At 42.7% G+C, this 25,611-nt stretch overlaps 1 long non-coding RNA gene across 2 annotated transcripts; it reads left to right on the top strand.

Annotated features, from left to right (window-relative positions):
- Positions 1-25,386, top strand: LOC106506500. Of its 2 annotated transcripts, none has more exons than XR_002339582.1 (6): positions 1-6,423; positions 13,042-13,130; positions 14,094-14,153; positions 16,620-16,798; positions 18,644-18,726; positions 23,731-25,386. It is a non-coding gene; the product is annotated as an uncharacterized LOC106506500 (long non-coding RNA). The 2 variants fall into 2 exon arrangements; XR_002339583.1 differs by having other exon boundaries at positions 13,757-14,153.

Here is a 25,611-nt window from a genome sequence, read left to right as displayed (position 1 = left end):
ATACTGTTAAGAAAGATTGAGTTTTCCTTTGGTGGGTGAGGGGGAGAGGAAGTGGTACCTGGAACTCCATTCTGAGAGCAAGCCCAGGACCTTGGCCAGGAAAGGACTCTAAATAGATAAGCATTAGCAGCAGAGATGCCTGAGTTAAATTTTAGGTTGTGTTGTATAATCCTTTTTCAAATTTTCTGAACCTTCAGTGTTAGTCTCATACAATGCGGATTTACACGGACAGTTCTAGGAAAGGGAAGAGGCAAGAACAGTGAATATGTGATGGTCAGAGGGTTGTGAAGGGTGGACGAGAGGGGCAGAGCAGTTTAGGAGGAACCTGGATCAGGGGGTTGGGGAGAGAGGTGACTGCCAGGCCCCCCGGGGAAGCATCCTGTAGCTATTCTTCTGAAATACTGAGTGGGCACTTCTGCAATTCCAAAAATTATATCTGGATCCTAAAGGAAAGAAGGGCCCCAAAGCCTGAAGGATTGAGGTAATATGTCATTACAATAGAAAGTAATAAGGGAAACAAAGGAGGGGATGGATTTTGTGACCATTGTATGGGAAGGTGCTGGGGCATTAGAACTGGATGAGGGAAGTAGTATTTTATCAGAACAGTCCCTGCAAAATGATTAAGAAGCCTACATGATAATTTGAACAGGGTTTGAAAAGGGCAAAATGTAAACTCTGTCTTGAGAGAAGTAAACTTTCTTTTATAAGGCTGAAATGTGGCAAGGTAAGCTATGATCCCTTACAATTTGTATTAGGATCTTATAGGAAAAGGACAAGTATTTCAATGGACTTGACCTCCCAAAGTAGCAGAATCACTTGATTTTTCCCTTGCTTGTTCATCCCCTGATTAGACTAGTTCAAAACCTGAACTTAGCTGTGCATTTCTTTTTCAGTGAAATTTTTGTCCATTAGAAACCTAAAATAAGTGACTTATTTATTCTTACGTTATTACCCAATCCATTTTTCAGCTCACACTCAACTTCTGTTCGACATGGAGCTGGGGAATGGCTTAGAAAAAAACATGGGATTGAGACTTTTTCACATGACTTTTCCAAAAGGGGTTTCTGCATTCAGTCAGGGAGGCTTCCACTCTGAGAACTGACTTAACTGAACGTTTAAATATGCTTTGCAAGATCTTGGATAGGGAATTCATGATAGTTTCTGCAAATAATTTATAGAGTGGTTCTATTTTTCCCTGGGAGATGAAAACACAGTGCCTTTTTTGGAAAAAGTTTGGAGAATTCCAGGAAAACACCGGAGTAAGGTTTCGATGTGGCTTTAACGTCATATTGACTGGATAGGCTTTGGTTTGGAACTCTGTCTTAGAAAGGAGGACATAGAATTTTGGCAAGAAGGCTATTTTAATAAATAATCTTTAAAGGTCAGAGACCCATTATTAAACGTATAAGATAGGTTAAAGTCATTGCTTCTGTTTCATCCATAAAATCTTATGTTTGCATAGTATGAAAAACAGTACTGACCACCCCATCCAAAATCAACTAAAGTAGAAGCATAAAAATACTTCCTTATGCCCAACAATAAGGTATTCTTTTATGTGAAGTGTCTCTGGGCTGGAAAGCAGAAGTGAGATCTCAGCATTCTGAGGTATGTTTTTCTCGTATTGACATGGTTTTGAACATGACATTGTAAAGCCTCTGTTGAGTTCAGGACTCTTTATCTGAGCTTGTCAGCATTGCCTTCTCTCTCTCTCTCTTTTTCTTTTTTTAAAATAATTTGAATGCAAAGGTAGAGCACACATTTCGATGTTTGGGATTATATAAACGTGGGATTAAATTCTACTACTATTACACAACTTCTACTAACTGAATCAATAACCATAAAAGACTTCCACATGTTAGCCTGATGGACTAAAACAAAGGGGATAAATTTTAGTAAGAAATGAGTATAGATCTCAGGTTAAAAAAAGATCAACTGACTGGAGATGACTGGCTTAATAGAAGTTCATGTGAAAAGTCTCATGAGTTTTATCACCAGGAAGCTCAGTGGGAGTCCAGTGTCACATGACAAGCATGTTCTTGGAGTGTGTTCGTGGAGGTAGAGTCCTCCTATTAAGGGTAGTCCTATATTTTAACCCTGGCCAAACTTATACTGATTTCCTTATCTCTGAAAGGGTCCGAGACAAAACTGAGCAACTGTGTCATATAGGAAACTGTTGGAGGAATTGCAGGAACCATGATTTAGCCCAAAGTGGAAAAGCTCAGGAGGAGGCCTGAGTGATTGCTGTGTGGAAATACTTGTCTGAAGGGTTGAGGTTTTCCCTGAATTCCAGTGTCTAGCACTGGAGTAAGACCAGGATCAATATCTGGAGATTTCAGGGAAATCCTCTGGAGGTTGATATAAAGAAAAATTTTCTGATGAATAAAATTTGTTCAAAAGTGAAATGGATTGGCATGGGAGGAGGAGAGTCCCCTGACCCTGAAAAATGAGGCCAGATATCAACTTTCTGACTGAGGAGGTTGTGGGGGAGGTTGAAGTGTGAAGTGGTGCTAGATGGCCCTTCAGATTCCATCCATTGCTGAGTAGGCAAATTTGTCCCTGGGGCTGTCTTGTCTCCCCTTTATCCCAGCTGTAACTCTGGGAAAAACAGGATCACCTGCTTCCCATTACAATATTAATGACTTATAAGGCTTGAGGTCTTGAGAAATTTATACTTCAGTAATTTTCCACTGATAGGCATGTTTCTATTCATGAAGACCACACTGGCTTTAGCCTGCAAACAAAGGACGTCACAAGAGTGCGAGATTTTCATGTGCAAGAATTAGCTCCTGCAGGGACATTTGGGAAGCGGTCAACTTGCACCTCTTAAATGAAAACATAGAATCTCGTCTCTATACCCTATGGAAGCAGGAAATTGGGAGTGATGCATCCTCATCTGCCTGTTCTGGACAGTGTGCTGGTCTGTTTCCCCTGGGCAACAGCAGTCATTACCTAATGGATATTGGAGAAATGAGCCCTTACTGTCTCCTGTTCTTTTGCATTGCTGTGGGATTAAAAGATCAATAAGAATAGTAGCTGTGATCTTGGTATTTGATGAGAATCTTTTAGCCACCTTCCTACTCTAAGTCACTTTATCATTGCATTAGAAATGGGTGATAAGGATGGAGCATTTGAATATGGCTGCAATCCTAAACCCTCGGCTCACTCGCCTCTCTCTTCTCTTTCCCATCCAGCAAGCAGGGTGGAACAGGGAGGGTGTCTGCCCTGCAAGAAGACTGGATACCAAATACTTGCATGGTGAAGAGCCACCATCCTGGGAGATGGGGGAAGGGCCTGGAAAGGAGAGGAGAACTGAGGGATATTTTTCTCTCCCATCCAAGAGCCTCCTAGGGACCCCTTCCTGAACCCGGCATCCTTCCTGCTGGTCTCTTTGCAGAGATATGCAGGGCCCTATGGAGTTCCTGAGGAATCCTGCAGCTGCTGGGGGCTCGTCGGAGATGGGCAGTGTGTCTCCCTGTCCTTGTTAGTCCCATAAATGGCCCATTGAGGGGAGCAGGAGAAGGGAGAGGCATCCAGGGCTGGCCCCGGGGTCCCTCAATGGGGGCACTGTTCAGGCTTGGGTGGAAGCCAGCCCTGACACCATGCTAGTTGTTAAAGCCTCATTCTTCCCAAGGAGGCGGCTGGAAAGGCAGCAGAGCAGCTGAGGCTCCAGAAAAGGTACTTCTCTTGTTCTTCGCAAGGCTGGACTGGCACATGAGAGGAAGCCACTTCCTCTTCAATTATTTTCTGTTGTCCATTGCATTTACATCTCAAGCATTTTCCCTCTTCCTTCTTACTACTCAAGATCCCACATTGATGGGTTTTTCCCTTATTCTCCCCAGTCTCAACGGAAACTTAGAAATGATGTCAAATTTTCCTGTTTTGTACTGGTCCCCTTGGGCAGCCCATCAGGGAAGCACCTTGAGAGTGGCTCCTATTTGGCAATTGCTCTTGAGCCCCTGAATAGTTCAAAATCTCATTCAAAATGAAGAGTGTGGCTTTGGAAATAGCAAAATACTAGATGTCCACTGCAGGAAACATGATGTTTTTCTTGCCCACCTTCCATACTCCTCTTTCTCATAATACCACCTGGATTTCCCTTTAAGGGCCAAGCCTGCCACACTCAGCCTATGGGTGTTGATGGGATTGACTTGACCACGAGGCCCTTGGTTTCAGGATGGCATAGCACTCTGGCCAGCATCTTCTATCCTCCTGGCTTTGGGTAGGGGCAGTTAGGACCCAGACTGGGCCACATCAGAGTCAATCTTGAGCAAGAAAGATTTGGAGTAGGTATGGGGGCAGACACTCCCTATTTTCACTGAGGTTGCTGACTATGTAGAGTCTAAGTTGGGAGCTGTGGTGATCACCTTTGTTTCCACATGGGAAGAATTACTGTGAGGATATAGGCCACAGAGGAAAACCAGGCCAAAGTGACAGATCCTTGATGATATAGGATGTAGGCTGGATCCAGCTATGCCTAAAGCCAGCACCCTGGTCTTTCAGTTATACTGGTCAGAATGTTCACTTTTATTCCTTCATCTCACTTGAGTTGAGTTTCTGTTCACTGGTTTCTATTAGCATGATTCATTTAGTTGCCACCAAAAGAGTCCTAAAAATGCTGACCTTTTCTACTTCCTATTCACTGCTCAGGCCACCCTTATTCAGTTATTTGCTACAGTATTTTGCAGTTGCCCCAAACTGTACCAGAGCTAACATGCACTAACATTATCAAAAATTTCAGCCTAGATGGAAACGGGAAGACTCACTCAGTTCTTCTCTGAGTGGAGGGGATAACAGGTACCCCTGGAGTCCCCATGTGCATCTTGAATCTGTGGTAAGAGCCCCAGCTTTACCCATTCATTCAGCAATCATTAATTCTGTGTGTATCACATGCTATGGGACTGCCTCAAACAGCTCACAGTCAAGGAGAGGGACTGGTGGCATGAGGGCAAAGAAGTAGGATAGTCTCCATGATGAGACTCTATATCCACTTCCATGGGGGGCGCTAGGAAGCAAGTGGCCAGATCTTATCTTCAAAGGGGGGAGAAAGACTTCAAGGAAGAGGTGATGGCTTGAGCTGTATCTTCAAAGATGTATTGAGGTTTTTCAGCTTAAAAAAAAAAAGTATAGGAAAGGCATGCAGTTTGACCTGGGAGAGAAATGTCAACTGTAAACTGTTGTCTGACTTAAAAACCCTCCCCCTGCAGGATGGAGAAGGCAGTTTGACCTTCTGTGTTTAGCACACGCCTGACTGCTGTGTTATGCTGGGTAGGACACAGAAATCTGTGGCCACATTCATCCCCTCCTTTCACCCTTTCCAAAATTCAGAAAACATGTGTAAAGTTCTCTGGCTGGCAAGCAATGCCATATAGATGTTAGAGTGACTTGTGGTGGGTAAACTCAACATTCTATGTCCAATCTCCAGGTTTGTGGGTGTGAGTCAGTGGCAAGGATATGGCAGTAGCAGCAACAGCAGCATCTGCCCTATTTTCACATCAAAGTTAAAACTGTATACTCCTCAAATAAATGGTCCAGTGGTGGTCCCCTGACTTCCTTGTTTTGTAAGCAGCTCCATTCCCTACACTAAATCTCTTTCAGTTAGACATCCCTTGAGTAGGTTTCCTTGTCTACACTGAACTCTGACTGAAGCCATTCCCCAATGTGAGGTCTGGAAGGGCCAAGACCTGCTTTTCTCATTCTCCACTGCATCCCTAGTACTGAGCACAAGGTGTGGCAGTAGTGGGTTCTCAGTAAAGAGTTTTTGAGCATGTGTTTTAAAAGTTGCAATATGGGTGTGGAGGCACGTATGTATATATGAATAGTTAAGCAATTCAGAAGATGCCATAAGGCTGTACACCATTGAGAGCCACCTTTTTAGCAATGAGTATTATGTTGTCATAGGCCAGTAGTTACCCTGGTCTCCAGTGTCCATGGAAGATTTGATGGAGATGTATTGATGGGAGGGGACTGGATTCAGAAGAATGAGTATACACTGGATAAGAAAAAAAAAGAGTGCAGTACTTTAGAACCAGTGCTTAGTGTTAATATCACTGCACACTGACGACTTACGTGCACACGCTCCTGAAATGAAGACTAAGTTCCCTTTGAAATACATGTGGACTTAAAAGTGAAGGGAAAAGGTCTTGGCATTATGTTCTTGGGTTTTGCCAAACCCTAATGTTGTGTTTGGAGCCCTTTTCTGCCCTGTAGGCCACAAGAATTCCCCTGTTCCCATCCCATACCCACATCAAGCGTGTTTCTGAATCTTCTGGGAAGCCACACACTGAGCAGTCAGATATCTGATCCTACTTCAGAACAAGCAAGGCAAGATCTAAGTTCAACCAGCAGAAATTTCCATTGGGAGCCTTTGCCCAGGATGTTGGCTGATAGCCTCTGGTCCTCCTGAGTTCCAGAATTGGGTGAAAGGTATGGTGGACTAATCTTGCTTCATTATACAGTGATTACAGGGGAAGTGATATGATTGAGGGCTGGTCTACTTGCCAGTCAAGCTGGGCAGTGTCACCAGAAGGTCACAAGGCTTGTGAGCTCTTCTTTACATGGGAACCAACACAACCAAGACAAGTTTCCCATTTTGTGGATTCACTCTAACTTTTATATGTCATTATTGCCTTTTAAAAATTGAATCTAAGGAAATTTTGGAGTTGTGTTAATTAAACCAACAAGAGTTTACGATAACTCGCAGCTCTGACATCAGATAGGCTGGAGATAATCAAATTAATCAGAGAAGCAGCCTTATTATATAAATGTAAGAAAGACAGAAAATGTCCATAGAAGCTTTGCTGGTCTGCAAAATTTGTTCTTCTACCACATTCAGGTTAATAAAAGGGATGAATGAGTGAGGCAAAACACATCTTGTAAGAAGGTACCTACATTCCTACACATCTTGTAAGAAGGTACCTGTACACTTGAGAAGATGAATAGCTGAGAGCTGGCCTGTTCGTTTGGACCCTCAAGCATCATCTAATTGACATGAGTCCATAGCCTCCTGTGTTTAAATGAAGTCAAGTTTGGGTCCTAAGGGTTTAAAATTAGGAAACTCGGAGTTCCCATCATGGCGCAGTGGTTAACAAATCCGACTAGGAACCATGAGATTGCAGGTTCAATCCCTGCCCTTGCTCAGTGGGTTAAAGATCCGGCGTTGCCGTGACCTGTGGTGTAGGTCGCAGACGCGGCTCGAATCCTGCATTGCTGTGGCTCTGGAGTAGGCCGGTGGCTATAGCTCCGATTAGACCCCTAGCCTGGGAGCCTCCATATGCCGAGGGAGCGGCCCAAGAAATGGCAAAAAAAAAAAAAAGACAAAAAGATAAAATTAGGAAACTCCTAGTAATAGGGGAGAAATATAGGAATCTGTGGCTGCCATATTTGATAGACTATATTGCTTTGTTGTTTAACCTAAACCTTCATTCTATTGAGCTATTATTTGCATTTCTAAATCTCTCTGAACTTCAGCTTCCTCAACTGTAAAGTCCTTGCTGTGAGGGTTAAATGAGAAAATGCATGTATATGTCTTATGCCAGAGCCTGTCATGGAGCAGATCCTTAGTAAGCTGCAACCACACTTATTGTTATCAACACATAGAAGGCCACCAGTTCAAAGAATTGGGGACAGATGAATTGCTGACCCTCATTAATCTTTTTTTTTTTTTTTTTTTTTTTTTTGCTTTTTAGGGTTGCACCTGTGGCATATGGAGGTTCCCAGACTAGGGTTGAATCTGAGCTACAACTGCTGGCCTTCACCACAGCCACAGCAATGCAGGATCCAAGCTGCATCTGCTACCTACACCACAGCTCAAGGCAATACCAGATCCTCAACCCACTGAGCGAGACCCAGGATCAAACCCAAAACCTCATGGTTCCTAGTCAGATTCATTTCCGCTGAGCCACAATGGGAATTCCTAGAGATCATAAATCTTGAGGTATCTCATGGTCTCTGCCCTTGGCTTGTTGTGTAACTCCTGTTACTTGCCTGTATCTGGGAGTGGGGGTAGATGAGACTTGGCATGACGGCAGGTCATATGATAAGGACTTGGAAGGGGTGTGGTTGACTGGAAGCTCTACAGGATATAGGTTGTTTACTCACCTGAGTGACTCAGTTTGAGGCTGCTTACGTTTATAGGATCCATTACAGAGAGGTGGTGGCTAGACTCACACTTGAGCCCCAGGCTTTGAGAAGAACAGGGACAAACTAGAGGATGTTATGGTGTGATGAATGTTCTCTGAACCCCTGTCCTGAGGTCCAGTGAAGGGGATAGAGAGATAGATTTGGGGAAGTTGGGGAGAGGGTAATTGACTCAAGCTTCCAGGAATATGAGGGTTGTTCCAGGGTAAAAGCCAAGACTACTGGGTGGAAGTTCTGGGGAGGCATTTTCAGCTCTATTGCCAGTTTGGATGAAAGTGGTAGAACTGTCTAGAAATTCGAAATAGAACAGTGCAAAAGTCCTAGAAATGTTCAAGCTGGGCAGGCTGATTCCCAGGGAAGCTAAGGAAAGCTTCCGCTCAGGAGCACATGGAAGGACTCTTAGTACAGTGTTGTGGGTGGAAGTGACAGCCCAGGAAGATTTTCCCGAGGCAGAAGTCCCCAAGAAGGAGTAGACATTAGGCAGACAAGGTTTGGAGTGTGGGTGGGAAGAGGAACAGGGAAGGAGAGGGTATGGTGGGTGCTGGGAACTGCAAGTATGACTGGGCGTGGTTGTGATGGGGAGAGAATAGTGTGGAGAACAGATCTTCCACGGGTTTTTTATATTATCTTAAGGAGACAGGACTTTATTCTGAGAAAGACTTTAAGTAAGGCAGTGACATGGCCAGATGATGTTGTAAGAAGGATTACACTCACACCATCCAAAGCCTAAAAGGAAGAAGAGAATCAACATTTACTGAGAACCCACTGTGAAGTGGATGCTTCAGATAAAAGACATTATCTCCCACTCACAACCCCCCTCTGAATGAGTCACCATCTTCATTTTACAGTCAAGGACATTAAGGACCAGAGAGGTTTAGTGACTTTCTCAACATTGCTCAGATATTAAGTGACTAAGCAAATACTTAAAAGCAAATAGGTCTGGTCTCAAAGTCTGTGCTTTGTTTCATTTAAGTAAAAATGAAACAAATCAGAACAAATCCCTTTTTGAAAATCTAACCAAATCTCAAATGCTAGGAGGAATATTACTTGTGTATTTTCTAAGATGGCAGTACACCCAAAGGTGCCTAGCCATGAACCACGCACGCCCTTTTCCTGTGACCTACTGCTGTCAGACCGTCTCCCTTCTGTCTGGAGATAATTAGACAAGAGCCAAACTGACACTCTTTCCCAGGAATTTGGGATTGGGATTCTGAGGGAGCCAGTTTGTTTAGCGGCTGGTCTCTTGGTTACTAAGGCGCAGCCACGTCTTCCCATGTGGACGGAGAAGCAGAGAAGACAGATTGCAAAGAGAGAAGAATTCAGATGAATAAGCAGAGAGGAGACACAGAGATGATCCTGCTAAGACTTTCAGTTCTTTTTTTTTTAATAAATATTTTTATCTTATTTTATTTTTTTGTCTTTTATGTCATTTCTTGGGCCGCTCCCGTGGCATATGGAGGTTCCCAGGCTAGGGGTCTAATCGGAACTATAGCCGCCGGCCTGCACCAGAGCCACAGCAACGCGGGATCCGAGCCACGTCTGCAACCTACACCACAGGTCACGGCAACGCCAGATCCTTAACCCACTAAGCAAGGGCAGGGATCGAACCCGCAACCTCATGGTTCCTAGATGGATTCGTTAACCACTGCGCCACGATGGGAACTCCAGACTTTCAGTTCTTACAGTCCATCTGAATTCCCTGAGCCCCCCTATACCTGCATAACATATTTCTCCTTAGGTTTAAGCCAGCTAGAATTACTTTGTGTTTAGAGGGAAGGAGATAGATTCATCAGAGTTCCTAAGGGGGACTGAGGAAGGCTTGCAGTGAGAGAATGTAGACTCCATTCCCCCACTGAAAACGGGGCTGAAGACTGTGGAGAGCCTGCTGTGACCTGACCTAAGTAAGGCCCCAGAGAGCTACTAACCTTGCGAAATGAAATGCCTGGGGTTTCCTGTGAGGACAGAAAAGGGGGTGGAGTCTGAGAACATCCTGCTGCAGAGCTCCACCCAGACACTGCTCAGGAAGCAGCCGGGCACAGGCAAAGAGGAGACTGTGGGATGGAGGCAGGACAGTCGTGGGGAGAGGATGGACCTATCTCAGGCCTCCGGAAGGGGGTTTAGGTCAAGGTTAACAAATCCAAGAGAGTAAAAAGGCTTGAGCAGGCATCTGGTTTATAACTGAAGTCAGAGGATTAACGAATATAATATTGCAAGGTTATTTCTTTATAGGCTGTACCCACAGCATGTGGAAGTTCCCAGGCTAGGGATTGAACCCGAGCCACAGCTGTAACCAGAGTCACAGCAGCGACAACACTGGATCCTTAACCCACTGGGCCATGAGGTAGCTGCAGTTTTATTTTAAAGAAGCAATCCATGAAGGTATTCTTGTAAAATTCCAAGTGAAAAATGAAAGCCCCCCCATTCATCCCCCAAATATAAAAGTGCAGGTGAGAGAGGAGCACACTGCACTGTCCTTCCTCCCAGTGGATGCAATAACAAACCTGGGGCAGGATTTGCTTTCACTTAGCATCTAATAAACATATATTAAGCATTATCTCTTATCTCATAAAACATTTTTGTTTGTTTTTTGAGAGGAAGGTACAGAGATTTCTTATATATCCCCTGGCTACCACCCCCATCTACATAGCCTCCCCCATTATCAACATCCTCCACCAGAGCGGTACATTTGTTAGAATTGATGAGCCTCTATCGACACATCATAATTACCCACAGTCCACAGTTTACATTAAGTTCACTTCTGCTGTTGTAGATTCTGTACAAATGTATAATGACATGAATCCAGCATTACAGTATCACACAGAGTAGTTTCACTGCCCTAAAAATCCTCCGTGTTCCCCCTATTCATCCCTACCTATACTGATCTTTTTACTGTCTCTATAGTTTTGCCTTTTCCAGAGCATTATATGGTTGGAATCATATCACAGGAAGGATTCTAATCCTCCTCGTCTCTTCCCCACACTGGGTACAGCCAAGAGAGAGGGGCCTGTTGGTGCCAGATCAGCTGGTGCCCCGCGCCCACCCACCTCCCTGCTGATCTGCTCCCAGCTGCACCCAAACTAGTCCACATCTCAAGGAAGCAGGGTGGAGCCTAGTGGCTGCTTATTCCAAAATTCCACGTTATTGCCCTGCAATCAGGCTTTTTCAACTCTTTTTTAGTGAGTCACTGGGACCTTCAAAAGATTAAATTTTTGTCTTCTCAACTATTCTGATATGGAGATTTCCTCTGAATTGGTATGTTTATATATATCAATATAACAGCTCTATATCAAAGGTTTTGTCTGTTTGAAGGATTGTCAGTTGCGACTGGTTAGGTGAATCTTGTGTTTATCTTGGGGAGTTCTTGGGCACCAGAGAAATGTTAGCAAGCAGCACAGCAGGTATAGCCAGAGTTTAGTTTGTTTATTTATTGATTTAAAAATCTATGTTTAAAAAACATACTTGGTAAAAAATCAAGACAAACAGAATATTTTTAGATAAAAAATAAAATCCTCTCTTTCTTTGTCTCCAATCCCACTGAATATTTGTTCCACCCCCCCACCCCCAATTCACTTACTGAAATCCTAACCCTCAAAGGTGATGGTATTAGAAGGTAAGCCTTTGAAAGGTGTTTAGGTCATGAGGGCAGTGCCCTTGTAAACAAGAGACCTCTAACCCCTTCACCATGTGAAGACATTGCAAGCAGGTGCCAGCTATGAAGCAGGATGGTGACCCTCACCATGCAGAAGGTAACCATGCTGGTGCCTTGATCTTAGACCTCTGGCCTCCAGAACTGTGAGCAATAACTTTTTGTTGCTATAAGCCACCTGAGTATTTTGTTATAGAAGCCCAAGCAAACTAGGACATCTACCTTTACCAATGTCTTTAATGTCCTCTCCGAATTTTTAAAATCAATGTAATAGCATATACATGCACATTCTTTTTGGGTTTTGAATTGCAAATAACATTTCATTGACAGAGTTTCCATCTTTGTACATGTATCTGTGTGCTTTTATATCAATAGAATGTATCTCTCGGTGCAATTTCTGCATCAAAGTTTATGCACATTTTAAAAATTTTGCTAGATGCTGCTAAATTTATTTGCAGAAAACTATATTACGGAGCTCCTGTCGTGGCACAGAGGAAACGAATCCAACTGGAAACCATGAGGTTGTGGGTTCAATCCCTGGCCTCATTCAGTGGGTTGGGGATCCGGTGTTGCCGTGAGCTGTGGTGTAGGTTGCAGACGCAGCTCAGATCTGGTGTTGCTATGGCTCTGGCATAGGCTGGCAGCAACATCTCCAATTGGACCTCTAGCCTGGGAACCTCCATGTGCTGCGGGTGCAGCCCTGAAAAAAAAAAAAAAGACAAAACTATATTGCTAAGAATTCCCATCAGCAGTATGTGACCCCTGTTTCTCCTTATGCTTACCAACCCTGGGGATGACCAAACCTTTAGTATTTTCCAATCTGGTAGGAAAAAGCAGTAACTTGTTTTGATTTTTATCTTTTCAATATTGAATGGTCTTTTTTTTTTCTTTTCCTTTTTTTTTTTTTTTTTTTGACCTTTTGCCTTTTCTAGGGCCGCTTCCCGTGGCATATGGAGATGTGGTGTAGGTTGCAGACGCGGCTGGGCTCCCACTTTGCTGTGGCTCTGGTGTAGGCCAGTGGCTACAGCTCCGATTAGACCCCTAGCCTGGGAACCTCCATATGCCATGGGAGCAGCCCTAGAAAAGGCAAAAGTCAAAAAAAAAAAAAAAGAAAGAAAGAAAGAAAGAAACTATACCTTTGTCAGTCAGATATGTTGCTAGGACTTTTCTCCAGTTTTTAATTTGTCTTTTGACTTTGTTTATGATGCACTCTTTATTTGCCATATGAAATTTGATTTATTTATTTATTTGTTTGGTAGGCACATTCAGCAGTCTTTTCCTGTATGATGGCCTGAGTATAATACCTCATGATGGGAGGAAGAACACCAAGAAGGTCTTCAAGGAGAGGGTGAGATACAGCTCAGCTACAGATTCACTAGGATGGTAGCATTGCACTAGGATTTCTCTGGAATCATAAAAAAGAGCAGTGCAAAGAAACTTCTTTTGGAGTTCCCACTGTGGTTCATCAGGTTAAGAAGCTGACATAATGTCCGTGAGGATGTGGGTTTGATCCCTGGCCTCATTCAGTGTGTTAAGTACCCAGTGTTGCCACAAGCAAGTCACAGACATGGTTTGGATCCTGTGTTGCTGTAGCTGTGGCCAGCAGCTGCAGCTCCGATTTGACTGCTAACTTGAAACTGCCATATGCCTCAAATGCAGCCCAAAAAAGAAAAGAAACTTCTTTTGTCCTACATTGGGGTGGGGTAAGAGGATGTTATAGTAGGGAGGGTGAAGAGTTGGAAGGAAAGAACATCCCCAGATGCAGCCCGGCAAGGCAAGAGGAGAATAGAAGCTAAGTAGGAAGTGAAGGAGGCAGTCTGCTCTCAAGCTTCCAAATCTGACTTGGGATGTGGGCTGGGTGGGGTGCAGTGAGGAGGTTAACTGCAGGTGTGGGTTGACCACTTTCTAGGTTCTACCACCTCTGATGATCTAACCCTTCCTCTCTGCTCCCTCTATGTCTATCCTTAATCCTAGCCTGGACAATGAAAAAAAAATGCAATCCGTAGAAGCCACTGTGACCTTGACCAGGGATGAGTCTTGCTCTGAAAACCACTGACCTCGGGGGCTTTGGGGATGGAAGTTGATGATCCTTGAGAGAGGAAGTTGTTATTTTTATTCCCATTCCATGCTGGTTTTACTGGATGCCACTTCTTCCTGAAATGCCCTGAAAAGGCAGGAAAATTTGATAGATGCTGTGAGAATGAGCCATTTGGAGCCCTGGCAAAATCCTGCATTTGATCCTTGGCCTTTCCTGTTCAGAAGCTGACTTCCCAGTCTGGGTATCACCCTTCACTTCTGTTTTTCCCCCCAGGTATCTGACCTTTGGACATTTTGCATCTCAGGCTCACTTCTACTGGAGGAAAAAGCAAAGGTATATTACAAACCCAAACCAAGCAGGCTTGTCATTTACAAACCACTCCAGATTTGGTATGGCAACAAACCAATGCTACTGTCTCAATTTAATGTTTGGGATTACATGCGAATTTGGGGTCAAGCTAACAACCAAGAGTAGGGGTGGGAATAAAGGTGGGAGGAGAGAAGAGTGGGGTGGGGCAGGGCAGGGCAGGGCTTGGCAGTGGTGGGCGGGGGTGGACAGGAATAGACAGAGGAGGCTGGGATGTGGCAGCCTTCCCTGCTCAGCTGCGGGAATCACACCTACTGTAGAACAGCGAAGGTTCTGTAGAGGAGAGGGGCATTGGTTCCTAACAGTTGGCTTGCAGAACATGTGGGGCAGCTAGTTACCCAGGTTGGAAAAAAGGGTTAAAAAGTAGGAAGAAGTGAATGAGAGAAAATCTTGCCTTGCTGAAGAGGGCAGGAGGGCTCAGTGTGTCCTGGGGGTTGTTGTGAATGCAGACTTTCCCCAAGCTGATTAAATCAAATTAACTCTTCAGCCTGGGATCTTACAACCTCCTGTTGCTCTCGTCTCTCCAAACACTTTTTCTACCTCTTCAGAACCTCCTGGAACCCTGAGGAATTTATTAATGAGGTCCAATTACAGAAAATTTCAGGTTTTTAAATCAACTTTGGATGCACAGCTGAAGGGTTCAGCCCACCCGCTGCCCACCCCACCCCTGAGAAAATGTACCTTAAACAAGATTTCAGACGAACTGCACTGTTTCCCTACTGCTTCCCCACATCTAGCTGTCTCCCTTCTACCAACCATCTATAGCATCTCTGCTTTTGCTCCCCCTCATTTCGCCTCTGCTCTCATCTTCCCACCCCCAACTTTCACAAAATGCTGGGGACTTCAGCTGCCCCTTGTTTTAAAAGCTGCAGGACACACAGAGCACAACAGACCAATCGACCCAGCTGGTTTCTGTCCAAGCCCTGCCAGCCCTAATTTGTGGCTTTAGCCTAGGTGTGTTGGAACGACTTTTCCTGGCCATTTCCACCCTCGTCAACTGCTAGCAAACAATCTTTGTTTCCTCTTCAAGGATATTTTTGAAGACAGATTAGAGGCTTGAAAAAACACTTGGAATAACTCTTTAAACAGGTTTTCCAAACACTGGTGGAAGGAAACAAAGGAGATGGGTGGGAGCATCAGCCCTGAATAATGTTCTGTTTCTCATCCTGTGTTGCCTGGGGCCCCGCACAGCTTGGGTTCTCCCCAGCCTGTGGAAACTTTGCAAACTTCCGGGGCTTGGTCTCTGCAGAAGCTGCTCCTCACCCTAGGAGAGACGGGCCCTCCACCAGCTGCTGTGGGAATGGCACATCTGGCATTCCGGCAGCCACTTCCTCTCTAGGGAAAAGCTGGGCTCCACCCTGTGTGGTTTCACAAAGTGATGCTGGGGCTCCTGGGAACAGGCAGGAGTGGTTGTGAGCTGTGAACATCCTCCCGAGCTCCTGTGGGGCCTGCAGGCTTCACTCAGCTGATTAAACATTCTTCATCTAGGGCAGACATTTAAAGGGACCATTGCATGGCATGGCTAGATTTTCCACAGCTGAAAATTCTATTTAACAAGGTGGGAAGCTCAATTAAAGAAAAAAAAGAAAGAAAGAAAACAACACCTGCAACATCTGGGAAAGCTGTAATATTTGTCTTCAGATGTAGTGGCTTAAACCTTGCCTCTTATGTGAAGTAATCCCTTTCCACTCTAGCTGGTGGGAATCTCTTTAATAAGTCAATATTCTTTTGATTGCAGGTGACTGGAAAGCAACTTGATATCTGTAGATGGGACAGAGGAGGGCATTTGTCAGCTGCTTAAATCAGGGTGATAATAATATAGCTGGACCTCAGGAATGAAGGGAACCTGGGGTGTGCTGGATCTGGCCTTGTGAGCTGATTGTTCAATTTTCAAGAATTTTATGAGCTGTTCTTTGCATTCTTGAAAACTGTTCTCTGCCATCTTTGACCTAGGACAGATTTACAAATGACCTGGAATGTATATCATTAGTTATGTCTAGCTGGTATTGTTTTTATTGCCTGTATTGTACTTACCACTGTTTTACGTTATCCTCTCTTCACCATACTACATTGCTTCTCTAGTTGGTGGGAGAGAGATTTGGGGGATTACCTTGGTGCCTCTGAAATCATATGTATACATGTAATACATACAGAATACCACACCAGTATGTGTGTGTGTGTATGTGTACACGTATATGTATGTGTATATATGTATGTATATATACACAGACACATATATGTATGTATATATATTCCTATTATTTATATCACATATATTTATAATCTCATTTAATCCTTAGAATTAAATGCTTTCCCTAGAACCGCATTGTTTTCCTAGGAGAGAGTTTGGGAGTTATCTTGGTTGCCCTCAAATTCTAAGCCAGTGTCTATCTAACATAACAGTTTGATGTGTGCTTATTTGTTCTTCTTCAGAACCTTCAGGCCACAGCCTTTATCATCACTGTTTGCCACTGATGCTAGCAGGCAGGCTTGGCCCTCTTTCCCAACCTGGGTCACGAGCAGAGCAGTTCATGAAGTTCTTGTTCAGAATCCTGATTACAGATGATAATCTCTGTGAACCTCCTTGAAGGAGAGCCACTTCTGCTGGGAAGGTATGAGTGCTTCTGTGGATTGGCACAGCTCTCAAGGTGCGGCCGGGCAGGGTGGGGCGGGGAGGTGACCCTACACAGGTCACATAGCCCAGGACTACCCAAGGGTCATTGAACCATTACTCTGCCTCCACACTGCTTCATTAAAACAAATGCATTCCAATGCTTTATCTAAATCTCCTTCTATACTGTAAATTGTTTTCTCCTTATTCAGTTTTCTAGGCATATGGAAAAAAAAAAAAAATCATGTTATAAATGTTGAAGTTTCCTAAACTCTTTGTTTATCTTCCGAGCAAAACTTAATAAAAAAACGAAAACCTTTTAAATGTCTCTCATGATGATTTCACAGTATCACTTTTCAGACAAAGGGCTGCTATAATCTTTCTAATATTTTTAAAAAGCTTTGGCCTCAGTGAAATCTTTTGTAGTTTCTTTTTTGCTGATTTCTCCCTTCTCTGAATTTTTTAAATGCTTATGGTCAGTGCTACATAATTTATTTGTTTCTGTTTGTTTCCCATGTGGAATGCTTTTCTACCTCCAAGCAAAATATAAGCTGTGGAGGGCAGGGATAATAACGTTAACTTTTCTGTCCCTTAACATCTGCTAAAGTGCCAGAAAAGTCGCTAACATTCCAAATGAATGTATCGATTTGCTGGGTTATTGGCTGACAGCTGTAAGAGCTCTTCTTCCTGTCCATGTCTGCACACATCTGATTTGCTGCTTTTCATCTACTGACAGTGGGACAAATCAAATGAAAAAGCTCATTAGAATTGTGGACAAAGTGAAGGTATCTTAGCTCCAAGTGATGTTCTGAAAGATCTCTTATGACTGAAATTCATGAGGATTAGATATAAATGTTTAGCATGTTTATTTTGAATCTTCACAATCTCCTCCATGTGGACAAAGACTGTTGCCTGGCATTCCAGTAAACAAGGAATGTTGCCCACCATCAAGAAATCAGCCACAGCAGCAAACCCCACCCCTCCCTTTTGTGCCTTGAAGGGAATCCAGGACTGAGAAAAACAGTATACTGGTCCTAGAGAGTTAAGATGCATATCAGAGGAATAATTTCAATGAGCCCGGACTCTTGCCTCTTTCCCATGTGTATGTTAACGTGAGATGTCTGGTTTTTTGTGATTAGCAGTAATCTTTTGATATTTGACTACACTATTTGTGGTTTTATTTTCTCAGCAAAAATTCCTATATATCCTGGATCCCCTTTCTTTGGAACAGTTCTCAGAGCTATCTGAAAGGCTGTGTTCTGGACTATGGTCCTTAGTAATGTCCCTGAATAAAACATAATTCTCAACTTTTAGGTTGTGTGTTTTTTTCATTTGATACCCTGTTTTGAATTTGTTGAGGCTCTCAGTAAGCAATGTCACTATCATGGCCTTCCAAGTAAATTTACTAAATTAAAAAAAATGTTTTAGGAGTTCTCGTTGTGACTCAGTGGTAATGGACCTGACTAGTATCCATGAGGACACCGGTTGATCCCTAGCCTCTCTCATTGGGTTAAGGATCCGCATTGCCATGAGCTGTGGTGTAGGTCACAGATGCGGTCAGATCTGATGTAGCTGTATAGGCCAGCAGCTACAGCTCCCATTCGACCTCTAGCCTGGGAACTTCCAAATGCTGCCAGGTGCGGCCCTAAAAAGACAAAAATTAAAAAGAATAAATAAAACAAGCATTAGAAAAAATCCAAACAAAGCCACAGAGCATGTTAATACATTCAAGTGTTTACAAGACAATTTTATAAGAGTTTTTTTCAATAAATAGCTGCAACTAATAACTTAGTATTTGGTATTTAACAAAATTCATAACAGTATTCTCCTTTGTTTATAAATACAGGACATGATGAGATGTGGAAAATCAACCCAAGTATACTGAAGAAGAAGGGTTACAGTGTACTTAAATAGATCTTTCAAACTCAGGTATTAGCATTTATGTGAGATGATATTGGACTTGTTCTTACGGAAAACCTAAGTTGGCTTGAGTAGCATGGGCATTGGCTATGGACTTCTTCCATAGCAGGATAGCTCCTCTAACATTGACTGAGTGTTTGCTATGGGCAGTTTTCCCATGCAGATGCACAACCGAGTATTCATCAGATCAAACCTTGCTTCATTTCGGAGGTCCAGTGGTCCATTTCCATAAGGGAAAATATGGCTTTATACCCCCAAGCAATTAGTTTTTGAGTACCTGCTCTATACCAAGAATTGGGTCTTACTTTACATTCTTGATTATATAGGAGCAAACTGAAGTTCAGAGAGGTTAAGATCATTTGTTTAAAGTCAAGATTTGAAGTTAGGCCTAACTCCAAAGCTTGAGCCTTCCTTTCAATCCTTTTGCCTCCTATGTGGCTGAAACCAGTATTTCCTATCTTGATAGGATCTTTCTCCCTTTCATTGCACTGATGGTGAGCTCTGATTTGGGAAAGAGTGTCACCCACAGCTACAAGGAATGAAGATCGACAAGCTCAGACCTCAGCAATGGCCAAAATACCCTGTGGATGGAATTTTAGTTCCTGACTTACAGGAACTTTGAGAGAACTGGCACTGGTATTAGCAAGAAGTGCTTTGAGCTTTTCAGATGAAAGGTTCTAGATGAGTATTAAGTGTGGCTATTAGAGACAGGTATGGAATTTTATATGAAGGAGAGTGCTTATTAATTAAAAGATAGTTTCTCCTTTGTAGATTTGTTTTCTAGTTTAATCTCTTATTGGTGCTATAATAAGGGTTAGAAATGTGCCCAAAGATTTATGACCAAGACTCAAAAGCTAAGTTTGCGTGTCCTGGATAGATCTTTGTGCTTAAAATAATGAAAATAATAACGGTAATTATAATAAATCTGGTTTATACCTTGTCTTTATTTGAATGGCTTCAGAGTCTCTATAAACTTAGGCCTTTAGTAACTATATTTGTTCGTTGGCCAATGACTTATATGAACACCTGAGAACACTTTAGCAATTATAGAAACTGATAGGACCACAGAATTAATTAGAAATCATTTCCATTTGGAATGGAATACCGGTTGGGAAGGAGGAGAGAGAAAAGCTGGATATTTTTTAAGTAGCTTGGATGGCCACAAATCTCCCAATACCTTTTATCTTCTTAGCCAATCCTGGATCAGACCTGGAGGTTATTATTATAAAGTCCTCCAGGTTAATGTTTCCCTTTGTCTATTGTTTATTTTTAAATGACCCAAGCAGTGGCTCAGAAAGGAATGCACTTCTCATAAAATGTTTTCCCACATTAACAATTAAATATTATTTGGGGGTTGAGGAAGAGAGAAAGCAAGAAAAGGGACTTGGAGTTTTAGAGAAAATTTCATAGAAATTTTGTTGGCATTTTTTTTGTGTGTGGCATAAATAGAAAGTCAAGGACATGTTAAGTGCTGTGGCCAAGGTCAGAGAGTAGATGGGAGCCACTAAATAGGGAAAGAGATGGACTGACCAGGTCATGATATGCAATAGTACCTGCTTTGTTAAAAGCCACATTTTGATATTATTTGTTCTGGGACCCTGGCTTCAAAAACTATCCAGAGATATCATCTCCCAGCCCCGTCTTTCTCCCAGCTGTTTCCACTTCTCTCTTATAATTCTCACTTTCATTTTTCAAAAAGGCAGGCAGTGGGCTCTTCAGTCACCTCCCTAGCTCATCCATGCTGTGTTAATTAAGGTAATGATGGCTGCTGTAAAAAACTCACTCCTGACTGTATGCTGGCTTAAACACAATAGACTTGTTTTCTCTTGCCCATGTAAAGCCTCAAACAGATGTCCTGATTGATGGAGTTCTATCCTCCAAGCAGTGATACAGCAACCTGAACAACTTTGTCTTGTGGCTTCACAGTCTTCAATGTGTGGCTTCAATAGTCACTCTGAGCATAAGCACCCATCCCCTGGATTGGAAAATAGCACACAGGTGGAAGGTTTGGAATGCTTCTGGGAGTGACCATCATTCTGTTAACATTAGTTTGGCTAGAATTTGGTCACATGGACACTCCTAATTGCAAGGGAGTTTAGAGAATGTAGTAGGTTGCATGTTCAGGAAGAAGAAATGGGATTATTATTTGACCAGACAGCCTAGCTTGGGCATTTTCTTCAGCTTTGGCTCTGTGGTTCTTTTTCTTTTCCTTAGTTTTTCAGAGATGTCTTTACCGTTCCTTTTGTTCTTATGTCCTCTGAGAGTACAATCAATTCTCCTTAGTTTACTTTTTTCTTATTTATTTAGTATTTTTTTTTTTTTTACATTTAGTAAATTGTGGTATACAACCAGCACCTCCATCCACCTCCCTAAGTTTTTCCTCTTGCAAGACCAAAACTCTGTGCCCATTAAACCATAACTCCCCATTCCTCCTTCCTCCCAGCTCCGGCAACATCCCCTTTCCTTTCAGTCTCTACAAACTGATCTTTTTTATCTTAACATTCCACAAGACATCATACTAGACCACTGCATTGATGAAGTTATGCTAATTGGACCTGATAAACAGGAAATAGCAAGTACTCCCCCAAACCCAATCACCCCAAATAAGCTTTAAGCTGATGCTCCCCTTAGTCTCCAGATGAACCATAAGCTTCTGTCTGCAGTGTCTCAAACCTTCTGCAAGCTGTCTCACTCCAGTTCTCTGTCCTCAGCCATCATGTAGGTTAATACCACTTGCAAAACACTTTTGAACTGGCAGAGCAATTTCTCATATGATTGTATGAATCTCATAAACAATCTGAAAGTTAGGCATCAATCATATCATTTCACCCAGGTGGAAACAGATCCAAAGAGAAAAGTGACTTTAGGTCCCATAGAATTTACAGGATGAAGACTTTGGCACAAGTTTATGCAGAATAAAGGCCTAAGTTCAATGCTTATCACTCCAGAGTTTCTTGGAGCTCCCAGTTTTTTTCCACCTAAACCACTGGTTGCAAGGAGTTATTCCTATTGTCTTCATTTCCCCACTACTCCAGTCTTTTAGCCCTTCTGTTGTTTCTGGCCAAGAACTGAGAGCTCCTTTGTGCCCTCCCCTCACATCTTTAAACTCAAGACTTCACCGAATGGAATGGAGTGCCCCTAGAAGAGCATACGCCGTGTGGCTGAAACTGAAATGGTGAAAAAAATAGTTGAATGATGTTATTTATTTACTTTTCACTCTAATGTAGGAAAAGCAATGTGTGTGCAGAATGTGGAGCTATAGGCATTACATAATAAACTGAAAGACAGGTAACTGAAAAATTAATTCACCCCTCAGCTAACAGTTTTTGAGTCTCAGCTAGATAAACTTTTATTTAGAGTTGCAATCAAGTTAAAGAATGAATGAGGAAATTCCCATTGTGGCTCAGTGGTAATGAGCCCAACTGGTGTGGGTGCAATCCCTGGCCTCACTCAGTAAGAATCCGGTGTTGCCATGAGCTGTGGTGTAGGTAGCAGACACGGCTAGGATCCTGCATTGCTGTGGCTGTGGCGTAGGCTGGCAGCTGCAGCTCTAATTTGACCCCTAGCCTGGGAACTTCCATATGCTGCCAGGTGAGGCCCTAAAAGGCAAAAAACAAAAACAAACAAACAAAAAACTGACAGAGAATGCCCTGCTCTCAAGGAACTTGTAGAGTAGAGAGAGAGATAAGACTAAGGTCTAGAGAATGATAATAGAACATGGAAAATAAGGAGTTCCTATTGTGGCACAGCAGAAATGGATCTGACTAGGAACCATGAGGTTGCGTGTTCGATCCCTGGCCTTGCTCAGTGGGTTAAGGCTCCGGTGTTGCCATGAGCTGTGGTGTAGGTCGCAGACTCGGCTTCGGTCCTGCATTGCTGTCGTTGGGGCAGAGGCCAGCAGCTGAAGTTCTGATTTGATCCCTAGCATGGGAACCTGCACGTGCTGTGGATGGGGCCCTAAAAAAAATCCAACAAAAAACAAAAACAAAAATATGGAAAATGAGTGTCAGCAGGAAGCACGAAGTTCACAAGTTACTTCAAATGATGACTAACAAAAATATACTTAACTGGAGAGGCTGAAGATCAAGCTAATGAAGGAAGTGAAAATTTGAAATGATCTTTACATATATTAATATAACTATTAACTTGACAGTTTAAGCACTAGTCTACTATTGGCCTGCTGCTAGATACATGGCAAAGAATATAATACATGCAGTCCCTATTCCAAGGAACTCATTATGTAGTAAAAAGGAAAGTCACCCCACCAATTACTATACTGTAAGTATTTAATGACAGTAGGGATGTTTATGAAGAAAAGTAAAAGGTATATGAGAATGTAGAATAGGGAGATACAACAGGGTTTGCACCAATGGGGTGGGGTTTGAATATGCTGAGAGAGTGGGTAGAGGGAGACATCAAAGTGGAAGGAGGACAGCTTGGAACTACACAATAAGATAGTGTAAGTTGGAGTGGAATGGAAGTTTGGACAAGTATTAATACCAGCCCCCAGGAGAGGCTCCTGGGATGTCATGAATATGAAGTTGCTCTGTTAGAAAATGAGGAAGCCCATCAAGGTTGAGGTAATCAAGGAGAAGGTTGTGACCCAGACCAGAATGAGGCCATGTGAGAAGGAACGACCTAGCCCCTGCTTTAGTACATCGCATTGTCCTGGTCCATGTGAGAGGCAAGGTGAGACAAGATCAGTAGCAGAACAGGTGGACTCATGGTACCTTGCTATGGAAATCTTTTCTGCCATTCACAACGGAAAGTTTCTGTCTGTTTGGCCCACTTTCCAGTGAGAAGGGCTACAGACAGGAACTTTGAAAGTGGATCGGGAAAAGGAAAGAAATGTATTTTCACATCCCTGAAAATCTGCAGATGAAAGGTGAGTGCTCCCAGGGCAGTGCAAAGAACAGCCAAGAGGAACACTGTTGTTTGTTTTACATCTTGGATAGGACATAAAGGAGACCTTTCTCTGGATTCTGAGAGTTTTTCTTTCTTTATCCTCCTCAGGTGGAGTGGTTTGGCTGGACCCAGCCTGGCTCTGTTCTGCCACAATGGACACAGCAGTTTTGAAGCAAAACTATTTACCAAGTGCAGAGAGTCACGCCTCACCAGAGGGAACCTCACCAAGTCTCCTTGTACAGTTCTTCCTGGATGTCTTCTTTAGCAAGGTTACACCTGGCACACAGACCCTGTCAGCTACTCACTGCATTCCTTACAAACCCAAACCCACCGAGGATCAGAGCGGTAAGATGACTGGCCACTATCCAGAACTAAACAATGGAGACAATTATTATGCAGCCATTAATCTTTTCAATTACATATTAACCCAGCCAGTGTGTAAATGGCACCATACGCTACCATTTTTTTCCTTCTCTTTCTCTGCCTTTTTCTCCCCAGAAAATAAAAAAAGGACCACACTCTACCATTTTCTCAACATCATTCCTGCTTCCACTTTTCCATTTATGGAAACAATCATACCCATATGGAAATTCCTTTAACATGAGTATTGATTTTATCTTTCATTTTTTGGTGATTTCTAATGCATTCAACATTCTAGTGATGCAGAGGAAAAAAAACTGATGTTTTTCTCTTTTTCAAAAAACAAATCTATAGTTCCTTCTTCATTTTCAGTGCTCTGTTGAAAGGATCATATTAATATAAAATATCCTGATTAGGTAGTACAATGATCAGTAATGCAGGTGTACTACATGTTTTGAACTCTTTCTAATATGCCTGTTTATAAGTAATTATTTCCCATTTATGTTTGTCTAGGTAGTTGTCACCCAAAGACATCCTTGTCCATTTGAAAACCAATAGCAGTTCCCTTTGTAGTTAAAGCTGATTAAAGAAAAAAAAAAAGTGAGGGACAGTTCCGGAAGCAATTAAACATAGCATTGTTCAGGACAGAGGGTTAAGGGGGTCAGAATTTTTCTTCATTGCTTCTAGCCTTTCTTTTTCTCCTTCAGTGCCCTAGACCCCTCCTTTCCCTCCTCCTTTTCCAAAACCAGGTCTAGGAATGACCCATGTCAGTCATTTATCCCTTTAGGTGTATTAATGGGTTCAGAGAATGTTTAGTCTTGCTATATTTACCCTGAAAACCTTATCTTTAATTATGGAATGAAAAGAATTTCAGGTATCAAATCACAACTCAAAGTTCAAGTTTTCAAGTTCTATTCACACAGAGGTCTGAAAACATTTTTTTATTGGAAGAATAGCAGGTTTTAGCAGACTCTCTTCCCAGACTCCAGAGATGATTCTCTCTTTTCTCCTCTTTGTGGAGCCACCCTTGGAGGAGAAGGTATGAAGCTGGAGTGGGCAGGACAAGTAGCACAGAGACATTTCTAACATGTTGCTTGGTAAGGTGTTTGAGAATTCTTCCAGTGAACCCTAATAAAGGTCAGTGAATCAGGAATGTGAAAAAGATGAGTCAAAATAGGACATTGACCCCTCTTCTTCCTTGAAATGTAGCAGGAAATTCTCCAGGAGACATCAGTGTTCAGGGCAGCCCCGCTACCTCATTTTGGAGGGAAAACCTGGAATGAGGTTTTGCTTATTTAAATTACCACATTGTTTCCAGAGAGTTGGGAACATTTTCATGTTTCTGGGCATGGATCTGCAAGCTCACTTTCTCAGATTTGGTCATACATATAGGGTAAGACAGTGTGTTTACTAGAGAAGGTCTAGAGTTAATGTTTTGTCTTGGTTTTATCTTGAGATGTAGGCTAAGACATGTATTTGGAGCTCAGTTTTGGTAAAACAGAGTTGGCTAGTCAATGATTGAGGTTTCTTCTACCTCCAAAAATCTGATGATCTCTGAGATCTCTGAAGTAAAATTAGTTGGTGCAACTTGATATAATGCTGTTTAAGCCAAAATGCTTAGGATTAGAG

This window comes from Sus scrofa, chromosome 16 (assembly GCF_000003025.6).
Source record: "Sus scrofa isolate TJ Tabasco breed Duroc chromosome 16, Sscrofa11.1, whole genome shotgun sequence".
Taxonomy (NCBI): Eukaryota; Metazoa; Chordata; class Mammalia; order Artiodactyla; family Suidae; genus Sus; species Sus scrofa.
This window is presented reverse-complemented; position numbering and strand designations above follow the sequence as displayed.